The following is a 7780-nucleotide window of genomic DNA, read 5'->3' on the forward strand; positions in this document are numbered from 1 at the left end:
CGGACGGACCTGCTTTAAGCAGCACCCGCCGCAAAGTTAAAAGTGCTTGCTGTGCATGCACAAAGCGGCAGGCACCGCGGGGTGCCTGCCGCATTGTGCATGCAACTGCAGGGGGTACTGTGCACCCCCCACACCCCAACACCCTGGGGGCCCGCAAGAGGCCCCCAGAAGCAAAGTTCCACATGCTTTTCCACGGCGGAAAAGCCGCCGCGGAAAAGCATGTTTCCACACCCATCACACCGCCACCATATTGCGGTCCACACCCCGCGGTTCAGCGGTGGACGGACCTGCTGTCCGCCGCTGATCCCACCGCCATCATAATCTGGCGGTGGGTGTTTTCTATGCCGCGGCGGTGAAGCTTCCACCGGCCCGGAGGATGCGGATTCACCGCCATCGTAATCGACCCCTAAATTGGGAGTATATGTCAACAGTGAGACTTTTAAACATGAACTGAGAAACATTCCAACATGCCCTGATGACAACACTATTATTGAACTAAGAGGCAAGTCATTTGTCATGTGTAACCTAGCTGTGGCCTTAAGCCTTATTTTGGATGGAGCAACACTACAGTATATTACCTCAAGCATAAGAGAGGTTTTCGTACAGTGCACATCCTGAATTCTGATATTTGAAGGGGTTCTCAACAGGTGATAATGGATAAAAAAGAGGCGTAGTAAAATAAAGTGTTTGTCTACAATCACACAATTTGGTCAAACAGGGCAGCTAGGATCGATACAATATTCTCCAGTTTCACAAAATAGAATACAGACACTGATATCAAAAGTTAATTGCCCAAAAAGTGCCCAAGGAAATAGGAGCAGACACAGAATAAATTATATATTATTTGTTTGTTTCAGCTCAAGGTGATTTCCCAAGACGTATAGGATGCCGAACCAAGGCAAAGGTTCTATTCTGCATCTGTAGCCAGTAAGCCACATGATATCCTGTGAAAACTTGGCTGGTTTTAGACTAGAGCTCTGCAGAAGACCCTAAGCTGAGCCAGAGCTATGCCTCAAGCATGACTCGAGCTTTCATCGTCTCTTCCACCTCTACAGGCTGGGCCGCACCAAATAAGAAAGACCTACTAGGTAACCACTGCTTCTCAATACGTGGAAACCCAAAGAATCAACACTAACTCCAATCATTTTTAAATGGTCTAAATCTTCATTGTGCTCCAGTTTCCCAACTAAATATCATGCTTCATCTTCATCTTTGGTCGGTAAAGGCCCTCAACAAGAGTTATAGATCTGAGCCACAGACAAGGGCTATAAGGAGGGACAGGTCCTTCAACAACTGGCATAACCCTGGGCAGCAGGCTATAAGGCTATAGCAGAGCACAGTAATTTCATGAATCTAGGCACTATCAAAAGCAGGGTTCAGAGTGACTCTGGGTATTATCATGAGCAGAATTCTTAGGCCCTAATTTCTTGATGCATTTTCCCATAGATACAGACTGGGCAATACCCTTTAATAGATTGGGCCCTTAGTGACTCTCAGTACTTTCACCAGTAGCTCTTGGGGGAGTCTACCTTCTAGGTATTTTTGAAGGCCGATATCTCTGAACTGACCTGTATCATGAAGAGGAGAATTCAGATCAATGAGACTTATCAACAGCAGTGCTCTTTATCACTCTGGTTGTTAAAAAGTAAAGAGTTCTCAGTGACTCTGATATTATCACAAACAGATCTTTCAGTGACTTTGGGTATTACCAAGGCCAGTGCTCAGTGTGATGTGAGCCCAGCGTATATCATCAACACAACAGTGAATGTAGGCATTACAAAAAGTATATCTGTGGGTTTTGTTAATTTCAATCACAAAACTCTGGGGGCTTGATTCACAAAAGGCCTCTGCACTCGTTGAGGAGGTCCCACAGTCGTGGGGGAATCTCCGCACTTGTGGCTGAATCTCTTGAATTAAAATTCTCATTGAGAAGATTCAGCCCTGAGTGCAGGGACTCCCCCACGACTGCGGTACCTCCTCCACAAGTGCAGAGGCCCTTTGTGAATCAGGTCCGCGGTGAAGAACAGGGCTATAAGAGACTCTTGGTATTATCAATTGGCTTTCCAGTTTTATAGCAAAAAGGAACCATAGCGCATCAGACTCTATTTCTCACAGCTGATGTCCAAGAAATAATCAGGTAAACACCCAACCAACCTTTTTCACGCAATCTCACACAAAATCTCATTCTTCAGTATTACATGTAAAGTGCTTGCATGTCACAAGTAAGGCTTGTTAGGACTTCTTACAAGTACCAACAAAACTATTTTAGTTAGTAACAATGGCAAGGAGGACCTTTCTCTGCTCATATTAGTGAGGCCACATTCAGTCATTCAGTGGCACAGTGATCAGTAGGCATACCCTCGCACCAATACTATGAGGGCCATTTATATATGGCACAGTATTGTGTAGGGCTTTGTCCCACTGCACAGCTCTCCATAGAATGTGATTTCTACAGTATCTTTGATGATAGCATTTTTAGCGCAACAATCTGAATAATATGTTTAAATCATTTTCTAACCATAACCTCATTTTATTGTTCCCAGTGATTTCTCTTTGCCTTATATGAACAACTTGTCTGTTTACTAAGTAAAACTTTGAGGTAGTAGATTACTGTTTTTTTCTGTTGATTTACTATTAGTATTAAGACAACATCTAGATGAAGAATGCACTATATATAAATGACCATACACTACCATACCATATTTTAGTCATTGTTAGAAATTGGGTTACTAATTTAGTGGGTTGAAACCCTAGTTAATCAGGAACCACAATCCTTGTCAGAGTGAGGTACAATCAACCCCACATTAACCTGTGCTCAACTCCCCAGTAGCTTGGCACAGAGCAGTCAGGCTTAACTTAGAAGCAATGTGTAAAGTATTTATGCAGCACTTGAAATAGTAAGTCCTGCGTCGTCGAGGATTTTGTCGACGAGGAGCTTGCGTTGTCAAGACCTGTGTTGTTGATGATGCGTCGCACAGTGGTGGCTCCTGGAAGGCTGGGCAGGGAGATGCGAGATCCTTGCGTCAAGGAAATTCATGCAGCAGAGGAGATGCATCAGTACTGCTGAAACCACAGATGGGCTAGCACTGTTCCTTCAGGCCCACTTCCAAGGGTCCAGGACTAGGGTGGCACTACCCAGCAGGGTAGGACTCACAGATGGTAGAGTCCATGTGCTGGGTTCCAGGTTATTGGAGCCTTCTGTCCCTAAGGCTCTAGTTAGGAGGACAGCCAACTAGCTCTTGGAGTCACCCTGGGGTATTGGGTTCAACAGATGCTGGTCCAGTCCTTCCCACCAAGCAAGAGGGCAGTAGGGCAGAAGTCCTTCAGAGCAGTACTCCAGCAGAGTAGCAGTCCATTCAGCAGCACAGCAGCCCTTCATCCTGGCTCAGTCCATATTCCCAGAAGGATGCTGAAGAGTTTGAGTCTGAGATCCAAATGTATTCCTGGTTACCACTTTGAAGTGGAGGAAGCTTCTAGAGGTTTTCACCCCCCAAGGTATCAGGCATCCCTCCCTGTCCTGGCCCCTGCTTATCTGCAGTCACAATAGACTAGTGACAATCCCTTTGTGAGAGTGCTCAGGCAGTGCCTTTGTGATGTGCAAGTGTGGTAGGTGACAACTCTCCCCCTCGTTTACTCAGAGGGGGCCATCCTGCCAACAACTAGCTTCCCTTTGTCTCACTGTCTGGGAGCAATACACAAAGAATAACAAAGCCAGCTGCACCTCAAGTGATCCAGAAACAGGCTGCAGCCACCAAATGGTTAGGACAAAAAATACCAACCTTCTAAAATTAGCATTTTCATTAGCGTGATTAAAATTTCGACTTTACCAGTAAAGAGGGCTTTTAATTACAAATCTTTAGACACCAAGCTCAACCTGTCAACTGTTATGTTTCATATAGGTACCCTAATATAGGCCCCGGTAACATCATACCCCTTCACCTACATTACCTCCCCTATACTACACTGTAAACGAGCCCTTTTGAGGATTGAACCTTTTACCTAGTTCGAATCCTGGGTGAAGAAGGAGGGCTTCTCCTAAACAATAGAGTTCTATAACTCCATCAATAGACTCACACAGTATGAATGAATATTCATAAGAGTTCCTAGAAACCAGGCTGGGGCTACACCACCTTCCTCCCCCTATCTAGGAACATTGTTCATCTCATACATCATCCTCAAATCCAACAATGGCAAATGCAAGCAACAAGGGACAAAGGAGCCCTAGCTACTTTCTGTATAACTATAGCACCTCTTGCTAGTGTTAGACAGAGGGAACTAAGACTTCCAGGCCGACACACTGACCAGAGACGCTGAGGCTCCTGCATGCAGATGCTCCAGCTGACAATGGTCTGACACATCCCTTGCGGGGTGTCCAACTCGAGACCAAGAAGGGCTTCCACATTCTCACACTTCAGGTAATGGGGTTCGACTAAATCCTATAGGGATTCTTAGCTTTACACCTACTCACATGCTAGGTACACTTAGGTACAGCTAGATAGACATCGTAGGAGTATGCTCACTTTTATCATGCATTTTATATTCATGTATTTGTGCCCGCTTATTTCAAGATGGTAGAACTGTACTATCCTTTTGTATTAACGGTACTGCTAATCATATATCTCTGCTACTGTCTAATGGTTGTTGAAGCTCATATATTTTACACGAGAATAACAACTGTGCAATAAACCCTTTTTGAAATGCCCAGATTGTTTATTCTGTGTATGTCTGAGATGTACTAAATGAACACGAGTGACTGAGCGAAAAGTAGTACATTGTTTCCACGATCTTGAGGGATCAGGGTTGTCATTTTCTAAGGTTGCCAGTAAACTAATCTATCCCCAATAAGAGGAGACACTAGTGGCACTGTGAGCTAGCTAAATGCAAACAGGCTTACATTTATCGGTAGGGGTGTACGGAACCAGTCTGCCACCAATCCCACAGTGTATATTATCCAAACGCGCAGGTCCTGCATGGGTACTATAGGATTACACGACATGGTGCCACCAGCGTTGGTTTGGTACTTATTCAACTGTAGAATCTGAGTAGTTCAGTCGTGCTAAATTCTCAGAGACCTCTACTCTGGAGTGGGTAGGCACAAACTCCTCCACAGCTGAGTAAGCGAAATATCCTATTTATTGACTGCTGGTTAATCAAGCTTGACAGGACAATGTGTTCCTAAATTGTGCATAACACCTTATCTTAGTTCCCTTGAACAAACTTATTCGTTTAAAAAATGACTGAGACTAAGGGCGAAATTAACCCCTTAGTGGATCTACACCTTTCAGGAGAAGAAGAGGTGGATGGAATTCTGATTCCACCTAAATTCAGACGTACTATCACCCTGAAACTACTAGAACATGGTTTATCAGCAAGGGGTGGCTTGGTAGCCTTTGTGATTGAGGCACACAATTCAAACAAAACAGAGGTATTCTATTCATGGGTTACATTCCTAGAAGCAGATGCCAAATGACACACATTTCACTCTTACACAGAGGGAGATACACCAGTGGAATATGGTCCTTGCGAGGACATAGAAGTTCCACTCACATACCAGGAACATTTTTACTGGTTTAAAGGCACCCTATCCCACTTAAGACAAAGAGTAAGATTAGGCCCGCTCGGAGGAGACGGGGCAACATGGCCTGTATTAGCAGGCTGCACACCACATCCTGACATTGATACAATGCCACAACCAGAATTACTCACACAGCACAAAGATTTAATTAGAATCTACAGAAACCTGATGCAATACGTCATGAGAACTTTCACAGTCCAAACAACAACAGTTGCAACAAATGCCAGGGTACAGCAACTAAAATAACTCCACAAAGATTACACGCAGTAATGGGCAAAATGCTCACGAAACATGAACAAATACCATTCTAGGTAGCTCAGAAAATAACTCAGCTCAAGGCTGTATTCCCAAATACCACTACATTTGAAAAACACAGAATGTTAACAATCTGCTTGCCCATGGCGATAACGCCACAGTTAGAGGATTGTATCACATGGGGAACAGTCTTTGCTGTCATATATACCAGAACTCATGGTATTCCTTCATTAGCAGTGATACTTGATGTATTGAAACAAATACAAAACGAGTACAGAGCAGAACCTGCTCTGAACTTAGGGATGAAGTTATTAAACAGCTACGACCAGATATCAGCAATAATACTAGCTAATATTAAAGGGGAAGCAGCGTCAGTGGCAATCCGCCAACGCCTAAGCGAGTTCGATCCATTGGATCAAGAGCATGAACAACCCAAAATAATTGACTGCATACGCAGAATTAGGCAGTAACAGTTTGGGTGGGAAAGCTTTGAAACAACAACTGATGGGCAGTCCTGAAAAGGACACTACTAAGCAGAAGTGGGATAATAAAAACAACATAACTATACAGAAAAGAGATCTACATCCCGAGGTAGATCTCCTCCACAGGAGCCCTCTGAAAAGAGGTATAACCTCAGGAATAGGGATAATATTGGGAAACCTGGCAGGTATCAGGATACTGATACACGCCCCTCTCGTTCCTTTCAGGGCTCGACTAAAACATTCGAGAGAAAAGGACGGTCAGAACACAAAGAAGAGCATACAAAGTCCAGAGACAAGCAGCACACTCAAGACTATACTTCCAAAAAAGAAGATAAGCCAAAATCAAATCCTCAATTTAAGAAAGAGAAAGTTGCATGTCTGAAGATCAGACATGCCTAGAATTCTGAGGACGCAGCTTCTGAACGGGGAATGGGATGAGACAATGCTAGACAGCACGGCAGAAGTAACAATAGCTCGCCAGAATCTAAAGGAATTTCTGGTGGGAGCAGACTTGAATGATTACATCACGGTGGACACACCAGACACAAGGGTGAGCGTCCCACATAAGTTACACAAGATAACACTCCAAATAGAGGGGGACAAGCCCAGGAAAATTAAGGGTCTCTTTTGGGAAAATCCTTACGGGGAAAAACATAATTTTTCCAGCACTCTCCGACTTCGTTCCCATACATCTTAAACATGCATATGCACAGGAGTTGGCAGTAGCCCTAGCTCCAGCACTGTATAAAAATCATGCAGGGTGGGATGAGGCCCACCATGTGATCCCGTTAAAAGTTTCACCAAATGCTCAAAGGCAATACCCTATAAAGCAAGAAGCTAAAAAACAGGTCAGGGACATCTTAGATCAACTTGAATATCAGGGGGTGATCAAAAAGGAACAATCCTTTGTTTCCCGTATCAAAACCAGATAATTCATATTGCCTAGTTTTAGATTATAGACATGTAAACACTTGCACAAAGACATTTGCTGTCCAAAATGCACAGTGCCACAATAATGAATAACATTGTGTGGAAAAAATACAAAACTACACTTGATATCTCAACTGGATTTTTCTGACAAAATATAGCACCTCAAAGCACGTATTTGACCTCATTCTCGGCATTAGGACCCCAGTGACAATTTCGTCATCTCCCCCAGGGGTATAAGAACATACCGGGGGTAATCTCAGCAAGAGTAACTGAGTTATTCCAAAATTTTGATGAGGAAGCATTGTCCTATGTGAATGATATTTATCTGACAGGCGATGATTTGAAGAGGCACTTGACCAGGGTGAGCACCATTATTATGGGATTAGCTTCTGAGGGCTACAAATTGAACTTTAATAAATTAAAATTAGCCCACCTCAGGGTTCAATTTCTAGGATTGAGCTTTAAAATGAAGGGAAAAGCCTGGCAGATAACTTTTTACAAAAGTGTGCACTGCTCCAACCTCCAAAAACATTAAAAA

This window comes from Lissotriton helveticus, chromosome 6 (genome assembly GCF_964261635.1).
Source record: "Lissotriton helveticus chromosome 6, aLisHel1.1, whole genome shotgun sequence".
Lineage (NCBI taxonomy): Eukaryota > Metazoa > Chordata > Amphibia > Caudata > Salamandridae > Lissotriton > Lissotriton helveticus.